The following is a 14,052-nucleotide window of genomic DNA, read 5'->3' as shown; positions in this document are numbered from 1 at the left end:
CGGAGTTGGTATATATAATTTGCAGGGGGCATGGGGGAGCCAGACCCCCACATGGGAGGGTGCATGGGGCTTGCCCCCTGCAAAATAGTAAAATATATGTACTGTTGACTGTGGAACATCATTGTATGGTAAGCTGGACAGCATGGGTGACTGATGTCACTTCCTGCTATGTCGAATACATTGATGCATTCAGTTTCGAGATTGCTGTCTATTCAATGGTACAGATTCATTTTTATGGGTTGACATTTTGATCGGATGACCAAAGCAGTTTCGGCAATGTAATAGTAAACCTGGGAAAATATACTATTTCCACAAATTAGAAATTTATTGCAGTTGTGAATTATTCTGTGTTAAAGCAAATGAAAGGGAAAATGTAATGCTCACATCAACCTGGCATTTCTTGCATTTGTAAATTGCCCTGTATTAACTCTGCCAAGTATTTGTCCAGTTCATCTCAAGACCTTTTGTTCATTTAGTTATAGTCAAACAAACACAGGTTACAGGCAATTTATACATCACTTTTGCCTTCATAACGGGAATGCTGGAGGATTCTCATTGCCATCGGCACACAGTTGGCATACAGTTATAGTATCATAAAAGGCACTAGTAAGTCTGAGGTGTGACTCATATGACAAGCCCATGTCCTTCAGTTTGGAGTAAATAATGATGGTAGAAGCACCATGTGTGTGCTTGTGTGCTCTGTGTCTCCTTGTACTATTTTGAACTCTTAAGCTTTACGTACTTTCATTTGTATGGTGTCAGAATTAAAAAACTTTCTTACACTACTATATTTTTCTGTTGAGCTTGTCTTGCTGTTCTGCATATGATGTCTCTGAACTAGCTGTACTTTGATAAAATTGGCAAGAGTAAGCTTAAGCAAAATGTGGGTAAGTGAGGCATCTGTTGCATTAAGTCTGCAATTTGTCTTATTTTTTAAAACATCTAAAATATTTTAATAAGCTATGAAGTCTTTCTGAGATTTGATCCACAGGAATTTGTTGACGTTATACTCTACAGAAGAAACAGGGATACAGTCCATGAATTTATTCAAATTGTAGCATAAGGTGATGACATTTCAATCACCGACATCTCTAAAATTACAAGTGAAACCCTCAAAAAATGGTAACCCTAGATTTAATGTTTTTGAGCTGCAATTCACTGCCAGTGACACTGGAAAAAATTAGAATAGATCTAATGGTGCCTTGCTTCTCCATATCACAAGTGACAAACAAGTAATCTATGAACACATCTCCATTCAAAGATGAGAAAGAGAGACATTTGCAGTACTGAAATACAAACCATAGAGACAGTGAAACAAATAAGAAACTGTTTTATAAGAAACTTTATATTTCACTAAAAATTCAATAAACCATTACTATGATTTAAAGCATAGTGTAGTTCTGTAAAGTTCAAGAACTCTCTTACTCACTAAACATAGGCATAGTATGTGACATCAGAAAAGCCATTTAAGGGGCATATTGTTAACAAAGGTTGATTTATCACTGAAAAAAGTCATGAATGTCTGTGTCATATTAGCAAACAATTGGAAATGTAGATTATAAGTATAACAGAGGAGAAATAGATATTTGAGATGTGTGTGTGAAAATAAAGTGAAAATAAAGTTCAAAACCTGTAAAATAATAAAAAAGGGGAAACAAAGAAAATGAGAGGAATATCACATAGTCCCCCATTATAGTAAATAAGATAGTGTCTTAACAAATGAGCAGGGAGAAGTCACGACCTGTGTAAACATTTGCATATATGCAATATAGGGACAGCAATAAAATTTGTAGATTACATGGATGGAGCAATCATTTCACCAGAGTATGTTTCAAATAGGAAACGGTGCAACAACAGAATAGTATTGCTATGGAGTCAAAAGAGCAATCTACACTAAAAGAGAATGATTTCTGAACACAACTGCCAAAAATGGCCAAAGAATACTGGATAATTCATCTGTGTTCAGTACTTCATTGGAAATACAGACACAAACTGATGAGTGCAGAGTTAATGACAAAGAATACCAGTGCTGTTCTAAAAGCTATAATGGCATGCTTAAAGGCTTTGGATGTCAACAGATAGAGACTATCATGCAAAATAGGCACCAGAAGCATATCTTGTGATTCACGTTACACATATATATACATGTTTGCATACAAATATTGCAAGCACAGGTAATAATGCCCTTTTGGCCTGCTAGTATAACAAAAAAAAAACAGTTATTCCAATAATACATGCTCAAGTTGTTCTTAAAATATCTAAACTAGTGCTTGCTTTAATATAATTTGGTAGTCTATTCTATGCATCAGCTACTCTGTCAGAGAGCCAGTTAGTACAACTCTTATTTCTATATAATCTAGATAGGTTGTTAGATGAGTTGTCTCCAATGCCCTAAATATTTGAATAAGGTCACATATTAAATATCTATATGCGACATTTTAGTCTTTCAGAATATCTTACATTTTCATATCTATGGATGTCCTTGGTATATGTTTGTTGTTTTCTTTCAGGTTTATTCACTCTTGTTTTCTTAGTTTCCCATATTGCTATTATATGCTCTAGTTTGGGTCTAATAAAACTTACAATGATTTCATCATTTTATGTTTCATAGACTTTATAAATATTTTTATGTAACATATAGTTCTATATCTATCATTAACAAATTGGTTGACATCAATAGAAAATCCAAAACTGGATCTATCTATCTACCCAGGTCCTTAAACGAATATGCAATTTCAATCACTGTGTGCTGTATTGAATTGCCACCCTTCAGTCTATGTCTCCCAAATCTCATATGCTTAGTTTTTGATGTATGTATCAGTATGCTATTCTCCTGTGCCCAAATGGTCAATTTAGTCAAGTTCTTTTGCAGACACATGCTATTTGTAACAAATGTAGTCAGTTTAACCATTTTCAAGTAATCTGCATACAGATTGTAGAACATCTCAAATGAAAAAGATAGATCTGAAAGATACAACCTGGGCAAGTATGAGCCTAGGACAGAACCACATACCTTTCAATCTGTAAGCACAAGAAATCTGGACAAAGCCACAAATAATGGGAAAGCAATTTCCAAAATAGGGACAGATTTTAAACATTGCTTTTATAAACTTAGAAAATTGCTAGAATAACTGTTTTTAACATTTGTATGCATTTTCTGAAGAATATGAATTCTGAAAGTCAAATGTTTTTAATTATTTATTGACTTCAATTGATTTGCCACAAAACCACATATTTTACAGGGAACAGACCCAAAACATGAGGCACAAGTCTGGGCATTCTGTGAAAATCTGGACAGCTGAGAGATATGCAGATTCATGTAGGACACCTTGACTGTAACCTAGAATTTCACCTCCTGTCAGATTCCTGTATGACACTTGCCATGTCATGTTTTTTTTAAGCCTTGCAGCTATCCATCTTATCAAGATTACATCAATACTCAGTTTACTAATGTATTGATCAGTATTTTGTGTATGACCCTTTAATTTATAATTGTTAATATATTGTGATAGTACATCATGCCACATGTGGTTATTCTCAACATATTCATGCTGATATATAGCCTCAAGTCCCAACTCTTCCAACTCTGGCAATAATTTATCTAAAATAATCTTTATTATTTCAAGACAACAAGAAAGCAAACTTACAGGTCTGTATCACTCTGAGCTTGTCCTATTCCCCTTTCCCTTTCAAGATAGGTTTAATTAGTGCATGTCTGCCATCTTGATAAATCTCCCCATAACCAAATGATGTAATGAATAATAAATATAATGTGACATTTAGTTCATGGTGAAATATTGACAGGTCATTATTACCAGGCCATTATTATTAATTCCTTCTCTTCTGCATGCTTTGTCTAGGTCCAGTTTATGCAGTCCAGTATGAATATAATCTAATTTAATGTCAGTATCTGAAGTTACCTGGATTCTACTAGGACAATTTGCCATCCCATTTGTGGAGGCACACTGTTTTGGATAAGGCTTTATAAATATACCTATGCTATAAACCAAAAAGCTGCTAATGTTGCCAATAACTAGTCCCTGAAAATTGCAGAAACAATATTTATTGTAAAACACAAAAAGTAACATAAAGGATAAGCACTTTCGTCACAATGACTTCATCAGAACAAGAAACTGTTGTAAAAATTCCCATTTTATACAATTAATATTGTCATATGACCCAAGCAATTAAGTTTTAAAAAAACAGTCATAAAACATTTCATATAGAAAACTTTAAAAATCTAAAAAGCTATGGAAATAAAGCCCTATGTAATACAGAGATACAAATTAGTGTTTTAACAACTTTAGAATTTATAATTTATACATTTAAATAATCTAAGCCTGGGAAAAACTTGGTGATTCTAGGGCAGTTCTATTCTATTGCTATTGTATCAACAGGAAGGACAAAAAAAAATGCCCTATTTAAACATATTCAAGAGAATCCACTTCATAGTTTCAAGTTTGGCATATTGGAAGTTGTACAGGTGGATTTCAGAGGAGGGGATTGGAAAAATAAACTATTGAGGGCTGAAGCTAAATGGCAATTAAGGTTAAATGCTGCTGAATATCCAGGGTTAAATGATGCTATTAGCATCAAACCAGAATTAAGGTTTAGGGCTTGTAAATTATGACACGAATAACCTTTTAGTGTAGTTTCCTTTTGTCATTTAATTGCTAGTTCAGCTTTTGTTTTTCAACTGCCCTAGAATCACCAAGTTTTTCCCAGGCTTAGATTAAGTACACAGACTAGAGGAAGCAGTATTTTGCTCAAGCTTCATGGCACAAGTCTACTTTTACAAGGTTGCAGGCAGTTTATGGTGGATGACATCAGCAGTGGATGTTAGATGTTGCGAAGCCTTCATGAAATGGATAGCTAGCCTTGTCCAACTGTCAAGATATTAAAGTACTGCGTGCTACCAAAATGATGAGTGAGCAATGTGTAGTATATGGTTGTTGTGTTTCCAATATGCAGGTATCAAACACTTTCCTAAACTCTCTACTAGACAAACCCTTGCAACTACTTTTTTATTACCCTCTCTCCTTTATGGTTCCCCTCTCCTCACTAATATCTGAAATTCTGCAAAATCCAAACTTGCTATGTGTTACAACAGAATAGCAAAATTTGCCACCAAGGCCACATTCTCATCCCACCACTGTAAGTCACTGAAACAATTAGGGTGGTTGGAACTCCCCCACCATCTCTCATTCACCCAACTAACTACTGTGCACGAAATAATCTACAGACCCACAGACTGTCCTGCTCTCTCAACTCTACTTGTCAAATACCATTCCAGCAGGCATCTAAGATCTGAAAATCATCTACTTCTAAAAGTAGATAAGCCCACCTTGCCTGCTGGTCAACTCTTCTATGCCTTCACCATCGCCAAACTATGGAACTCACTTCTGCCTTCTATAAGAAACACAGGCAGCACCACCACCTTCAAACAAATGCTGAAAAATCATCTCAACTCTTCTTGGCTATGTTCCTGCTCTATAACCTAACCTCTTCACTCTCCTTATATGATTACTAAACTCCTATGTCTTTTGCTACTAGTGACTGATGATATTTTCTCCATATTTTTTTTATCTTTACTTGTTGATTCTGGTACAATAATACTGATCTCTGTTTATACCAATCTGATTGAAATCATTGAATTCTGCTTTAATGTATATTTTCTGTATATATTGCTGTAATCAAACAAACTAGATTCTTGCTTTTATGCATATATTCTGTATATGTTACTGTATTTACTGTCTGTAACACTGTTTCTGCTTCTGTACTAATTAATGTTTATATTTTTTCTGTATCTCGTTGGAGCTTTTCTCTTTGGGCCTCCACTGAAAATGGGCTCTTTTAGACCCAGTGGACTTATCCCGGTAAACAAATGCAATAAATAAATAAATAAATAAATAAATAAATAAATACATGTATAATGTAACAGACAGCTTTTCAACTTTATGCAAACATCTGTCCACATTACTACAAGTGTTGGAAATCTGAATGTGTATTGTCATTATAAAGATGTGCATGGTATATAAGACAATTTAGTTCTGTAGAGTAGTTGATATATTTGCGAACAAGTACTGAGAGACCAAGGTTGCAGTCCATGGGGGAGGTAATAAATGGTTGCATTGTAAATATGTGTTATTTTCTTAGATAGTGCCTTCCTTTTGTTTGTGTTTTCACATGTAGTTTCATGGCATGAAGACTAAATGGAGAGTAAACAAAAGTAGTGCATGCTGTTGTCCACTATGCATAGCGTACCACCGAGCAGGTTTGCACGATGGATTGCAAAGTGTTTGCTCATGTAAGATACAAATTTATACTGTTTTCCATGTTTGCACAGTTAAACAGTGAGCAAATGTGAGGCTCATTGATAAAACAATGACAGTTCTGAGTAATGAGTGTACGAAACACACATTTTGCTTAGCTGACTCATTGGCAACAGGTGTAAATGCATTGACACATTTCTTTTGAAGCCCAGGTGGTATAGGCCTTGAATTCAAGTGTATGCAATAGTTTTAAATAACTAGTGATAATACAAGGAAGTATTTTTTCTACTGCATTCACCATCTGTCAGTGTGTGTTAACATAGCACAGTGTGTTTAAGAGGCATTGCATTGAGATAGCACACGTGATGCCAAACTCCATGCAACAATAGAAGTCGAAAAGTCAAGGGCTCCATTGTTTTTTTTTTTTTTTTTGTTACTTATGTGTTTTGTGTGTGATTCTATTTTGTGACCAACTTATAGGTGTTAAAATGGGGTAGATAGGAAAGTGGTGAAATGGAGGACAAGCAGTGGGATGAACAAAGGGGATGCAATATAGGAACATGCAAGAGGGAGGCAAGAAAGAACCATAGCTATTCATTTCTTCAACAGTGCAAAATAAAAATATGTACAGTATATCAGCTGAAATTCATCTGTCACCTCCACAAACAGGGGTGACAACAACACAATCATGTGTATAGCGAATGGGACCAAATCATGTTTCAAGAAGTGGATTTTTTTTTTTTTTTTTTTTTTTGTGGAACAGGTACTCGCTTTTTTTTTTACTTCAGTAAGAGAGGAATGCTGAGTAAGGAATGTTACTATTTCTGGGTCAGGTAAGTTGGGTAGATGAGGAAGCAAATCAAACAAAGAGGACAAACAAGGCAAGAAAAGATACAGAGATGGTGGGGATACACTATGACTGGGGTGAGGGAGGGGACAACACAATCCCATACCCATGAAACATGGGGACAGTGAGAATCTAGTCCTCACCCACAGGACTGTCATCACTGTCCTTTTACTCTGCTGCCTCCCAAAGTGCTTGATGTCTCCTCCTCCTACAGGTCATAAGGGAGAGCAGCCTCCCTCTCCAGTATAGCCATACAACAATGGTGCTGTGCACGACCCTATGCACCAACCCTGTCATGTACTGGTGAGTGATGAAATCCTCACCTCCACGTATATTCCTGGAGGGTACCACAGCACCAGCTGCTGGAGTAGTGCTACCTGATGGTACAGTTAGTGCAGGGACAACAGAAGCAGAACTGACAGATTAGATCCCAGATATGATGGGTGTCAGTTCCTGAGCTGGTAGGACATGGGCAGGCTGAGCCACTGGGTTCGGCCTACCTCCATGTGCTTTCATGCATTTATTGATTTGGTAGACATGGATGATGTGGAGACATTTTGATGACACATAGAAGAAATAAAAAGATGTAAGGGTTGGGGAGTGAAAAAAAGAGATACGATTAGTACCATCATATGTGACATACAATACATTATCACAACAATATAACCATTTATTCTAAAGTTTTACATTTAAATATACTTCCTAACAACTACAAACAATAAATACAGATTGTGCAAAGTAATCCTTGCAATGTGCAGATATTGCATATATGCTTGGTCCAAATATATGGGTTAAAGTTAACAGCAGGGCGTTTATGCCACTTGTCTAAAATTTAATTTCTATAATATTACTAAAGGATTGCACTATTTTATAAATGTTACCCATGATATTTGAACCTAAAACATCTGACTCAGTCTCACACTTGATTCCTAAAGTTGGTTTGTGCTAGAGAATGAAGCATGCATACTTGATTTCACAGTAAGAATATGCATGCTTATTTTGCTACTACTGTCTAGAAAAGAAAACATTTTTTAAAGCTATAATAATACTCCTCTTGTGCTGCATACATACCACTTGCTTCCCTCAGTCTCTCTAGGCACTCACATTGGGCTTGCCTGTTTGCATTTATTTCAGAATTATCTGTGAAAAGAAAAGCAAAGAACAGAAGATCATTATGCATACCAGTCTTGCCTATATTTCTATGTATTATATATATTCTCTTATTAGCATACTTACACAACTGTGAGATGTTGCTAGTTCAGAACGCACCCAGCCACTGGTTGAATATATCCCTCTTGTGCCTTTTTAGGTCATTAAAGTGGTGCTTTCTCTGTTCTCTAGTGTGTGGGATGCGAGTTGCACTGAATACAGCCTTGGCCAGACTTTTCCAAGCCTTCGACTTGTAGTGGGAGATGGTATAGTCCCCCTGTAAAAGCTTTTGGCTGGGCCACTTTACCAGGAGTCCAGTAAAGATTCTGGACTCTTCAACATCCCACCTCAGCAACCTAAATTCGGCACCTTCCCCTCTAACACCAGACATGTCTAACCCAAAAGCAGTGCAATGGCAAATAATGATTTCACATCAATTCCTGCTATTGAGTTTACTGGTAGTTTGCAAACCAAAGCAACAATGCCACCAGCATTACGATGTTAAGTGGAGAGCAACAGTGACAAATAGAGAGGAAAGCAGTTCTGGAATCTGGAAGGTTAATGTCGTATGTGACATTAGTTTGAGAGGTGTGTGCTGCTATGCTGTAACTGTTAGGTGATTTAACTTTGCAGACATGCACTGGAGTCATACATTTAATGAGCTGACACATGTTTGGCTTCATACACTGAAAAAAATGATTTTTACAGTGTAGGATTCAAACCTATGTATAAGGGACATATCATTTTCTTCCACAATGGCAAACTGAGGTGTTAACCATTTATGTGTGTGACCTGACAAGGTCCTTGTATATACATTAATTTGTGTATGTGTCTTAAGTGTGAAATCTAGCCAAGTCCAGAACTCCAGATAGCAGAATTTTCTTACAGAAACATAGCAGACAGTATACCCTCAGTCATACATCTGAACCTTCAAAGCACAGTAAGAGTGCCTTATCCCTCATACGTATAATCATTATCAGCTCCACTGCTATGCATACTTATTGTGATTTATGCTTGTGTATAAATTGTTATAAGTCATATTTAATATAATGTGAAATGGATCAACAGTAAAAATGTCTGGAATTTTTGTATTAGAACCCAGAACCAAGTGTATGGCAGCCTTACACTTACACCTGTTGCCACAGGAATATTGAAGCAATGCCTACATGGTTTCATGTTCATTACTATAAACTGAACTGTCACATCAGTAAAAATATGTTGCATTTCCTGTATTAGAACACCTAGACATCTGTATTACAACCCTACATTTACACCTGCTGCCACAGGAATAGTTAAATCGGAGTTGGATATTTCCCTATTCATTATTAACTTCTGTTTATTAACCACTGCACAACTCCCCTTACTGAGTTTGCACAGTGCCCAGTACACAGTTGATACAATGTATCTCTTTTGAAATTGTTGATTGTCTGCTTCCTATATGCAGGTGTTTGATGGTTGTATATGGTGGGGAAGCTTGCTAATCACCGTGCAACATTGCTTAGAAGAGTTACATGGTGGAAAGCAAAAACTGCAACAATGTATCCTTTTTTAACATTTAGAATGTATACGCCCTGTCTGAAGATGTTTGTCTGCTTCATGTGTGGGACATTAGTCCAGGATTGCATACTACTAAGCGTCGCACAAATGAGACAAGCAAAGCTAAACTTGTTTTAGCCTACTGTGCAGTGTTTATTAGGTTTCACCCTTAAAAGACAAAGGAGGGACTTGAACCATGATCTACAGATTAATAGATGTTGTGTGGATCAACGTATTTAGCAGATGTGCTAAACACACAGGTGTAGCTGATGTATTAATTATCAAAGATGTACATCACATGACATTTATTGTGTTTCTCCATTTCCCTTGTTGGCACTAAGTCATGTACCATGCAAATACTAGCATTTTAAAAAAAGGGAAAATTATGAGAAAGGAAGAAAAGAAATGTATTATTTATTAAATAAACAACGCGAAAAAATGTATGTTGGTAAACAAGAAATATTTTTCCACAGGTCCAGATTTGAACTCTCACTCCAATGAACCTTCAAAACAGAGTAAGGGTGTCTTATCTCACCTTGCCACAGAAACAGCTTTGCAGCAGAAAATGAAAATCATTGGCAAACAAGCAATTGCAACATCATCCACAGTCTTAACAAAACATATGATAGTTTTACACTTCTGAGTTGTTTGTCCATGTATTAATTTTGGATGCAATGCACTGAGTGATCATACAACCATTTATCAATATTTCTTGCAAAATTGCAGCTCTGTCTTATCTCTCTGTATTTGTTGTTCATTCTTCTATTATCTGACCAGTAATCTGAGACATGCAGTCTGTAGGCATTCTGTATTATTGTTCTTAAAATGTGTGAGGATATTAAATGGCAATAATATACAGTTTCGGTTTCCATCACAGTATGAACAGCAAAACGAACAAGACAACAAAAAACCTTTAAAACTGTAAAGCGATCTGAGGAAGGTGAAGCACAGTTTTACCGAAAACGATAAGTAAAATATTTAAGTTTTTATCCGCTTCTTGTTTTCATTGGTTTCTGTTCGCTTTACAGTTTTAATAATATACAGTTGTCAAGAAATGCAGAGGAGGCTTTATGTTACTGAACAGAACTGTGAAATGTGAGCTTACATTTAAAATCTTGATACGATTATTTCTACACTCTGTAAGTCTAACCTGGCTGATGCACCCATTGGAGGTAAGAATTGTTGTTGTGTTTTACTTCTCCATAGCAATTAATTAGCAACAAACATCGAGGACATACCTCCACTACATTTACATCTGCTACACAGAGCCAAGAAGTCAGGGTTCAGCAAATCTAATGAGTTCACACCTCATTTGCATATTCACTGTTCTGACAGCCCTAAATCTACACTATGAAAAAGGGAACTATGTAGCTAGGGAACTGGAAGATAAGGAGACTTGTTTATGTAAATAACACAGATGAAGATTGCTATTGCTTTGGATTTATCTCACAGAAGACTACTGCTCTTGATAAGGTATGATTGCACTTTTCAGTTATATACACTGGATATGCTCACACGCCACTAAGGGAATATATATATATATATATATATATATATATATATATATATATATATATATATATATATATATATATATATATATATATATATATATATGTAGATATATATATATATATATATATATATATATATGTGTGTGTGTGTATAAGGCTCCTTTTATCTTTATGCATTTCTTAGAAGTTTACTGATTGCATAGGCATTTTTGTCAGGGCATTTTACTTTCTCAGATGCACAGCCTTATTAACTTACATCAGACATGCTAATATTACAACTGTTTTTCTCTTTACACTCTTCGATTGTTGTTTCAGTGAAATGTAAATGTCCTATATTGTCAATAACACAGGGGTGTTAGCTTTCTAGAATGGCTCATAGACACCTCTAGGGAAGTGCTGACCGTAGGTAGAGGTTGCTGCCAATTGCATAGAACTGAATGTTCTATGGTAAATGTGTTCACATGTTTTTGGGACAGTTTATTTAATAGCACTTTCAGCAGTTCACTGATGGTTTGTTAGCAAAATGTGTCATTTGCCTGTTGTTTTGGGGGTGGAGGTGCCAAGTTCCATTTTTGTGTTGGCACAAGCACATAGTTTGTACAGAGGTTTGCTTTGCTATTTTTATACTCCTTGTTTTGCATCCAGTTTTCCTGTGTGTGTGACTGTAAAATGTTCTAAACACATAAATCCTTTTTTATATTTGAATAGCAGGACTTTTATTTATGTGATACTTATGTGTACTATTCTTCTTTTGTGTATTATGCCACCTATGACTATGGACTTTTGTATTTTATGTCACCTGGGACTATGGCACCCAGGTGACTCAATCCCCACAAACCCCCCTTCAGTGACACTTAGAAAGAGGTAATTGTCAAAGCATTTGAGGTAACATGGTGCCTTTCTGCTTGAGAGAGGACATGGGGATATGTCTGGAAGAATAGGAATTTGGCAGCAGATAGTGGCTGATGTAAACATCGTAGGTGGCCAGAGCAGGACATATGATCAGGTGTGCCATAGGGCCACTGACATGATTCCATCAGCCAGAGGAGAGTAGCTGCAGTGGCCCATGGATGGATGGCTGCCGGGGGAGCTGCTACATTGCCACTACTGACACGAAATGAAGAGTTCTTGTCCACTGTCAGGGATACAGAGAGCTCAGTGGAAGTGCACAACAGCATTTGATTAAAGTTGGTGTTGCTGTTTCAGGGATGACAATTATGTTCCAGGATAAACATCCAGGAAGGCGTACCTATCTCAGTTGTTTAATACTTCTTGTATAGCAACATTTTGACAGCGATACTGATGTTACCAGATGTGGCTGTGCCCAATTACGCTCCCATAGTGGCATTACTTCCACTGCTCCGTCAGTGGTTGAGGTGTCCACACCTAGATGTGACAGGTCATGGGGTCACTGTCCTGGATGTACTTGTGAGGACAGCTTGTCCATTAGTCATCAGTCACATTCAGGTAGCAGCAGTGCATCTGACCATGGGTGTGGAAGCACCAGCACAACTCCTGACAGAGCAAGGTCTTATGGTTGGGTATGACAGTGATGAACTGCCGCCTCTACCATGCATGGGTCACACCTGTCTGACATACCAATATACAGAGCTAAAACAGTGCTTGTCTGTGTTCTTGCAGACACTCACACACCAATTTCACTTGAATGGACCATACAGACACACACAACAGTTACATGACTCCATTGTGAGACTTAGACTTCATTTTGTCTCAGTGGCCATTTGTTACTTTATTCAAATGTCTGCCTGTTTCTCTTTCTTACTCACATGCTCTCACTTACCTTATGTGTCAGCCTAGGCTTCCTGCAATCCCCCCCCCCACACACACACACACACAAATACTGTGTAAATGATAATAATTGTGCCATGTCCTTGTTTTTTTATATTTTGGATCCAGGAATACATAAGCTTTGTGTCTGATGGTCAGGGAGCATAGCTGACTTAGTGCTTAGCATATCTGTGTTTGTAATGTTGTTTTGTTAATGGTACTTTTTACATATTTTGGTCTTACAAAGATAGACAGTTGATAGAATCAAAACACTTTTTGCATCAGTATTTTTAAGCATCTTCTGGGGGTTATGAAGTCTGAAACTGAAATGTGTCTCATTAATTTCTAACTTCTCTCTTTAATGATATGTCAGTACAAAAGTATGAGGCCAAAGTGAGGACATTTGGTAAACATCAATACTTTTGAGAGGTATGAATGTGTGAATCTGTGATGCCTGAGACCTATTACTTGACAGAGGACACATGTATTCGCATAAGTCTCTGCTGTCACATGTCGAAGCCATTGCTGCACCAATCACCCTCCTTTTACTTGCTTACATTACCAAGTAACAACATGCAAGGATATGCCAGACATTTGTATTATTACACAATTTTGTTGTAATATTCCAGGTTCAGCACTTACCTTGTAAATCCAGCAGTTGCTACAGTTTTAGTTCAAGAGTGAGTCTGTCTGATGCTAGGAGTACAGAGCCATCACATTGATAGGTAAAGGTTGTGAGCATTGTTTCACATTAATTCTACTGTATGTATGCGCATAGGATGAAGAATTTAGCCCCTTAGGTGTGAGTGAGTGTGCTATGGATTGCCTCTTAGCAAATATGAGGCTATATTGAGCATGCCTACATTTGCCTACACCCACAGCAGCTACTGGTTCCTGCTCTGACTCCTCACCTGCATGTGGCTTTCATGACCTTGACACTGGTGAT

Source organism: Protopterus annectens, chromosome 3.part1 (genome assembly GCF_019279795.1).
Source record: "Protopterus annectens isolate FY-2018-M chromosome 3.part1, PAN1.0, whole genome shotgun sequence".
Classification (NCBI taxonomy): Eukaryota; Metazoa; Chordata; order Ceratodontiformes; family Protopteridae; genus Protopterus; species Protopterus annectens.
Note: the sequence above shows the minus strand (reverse complement) of the source record.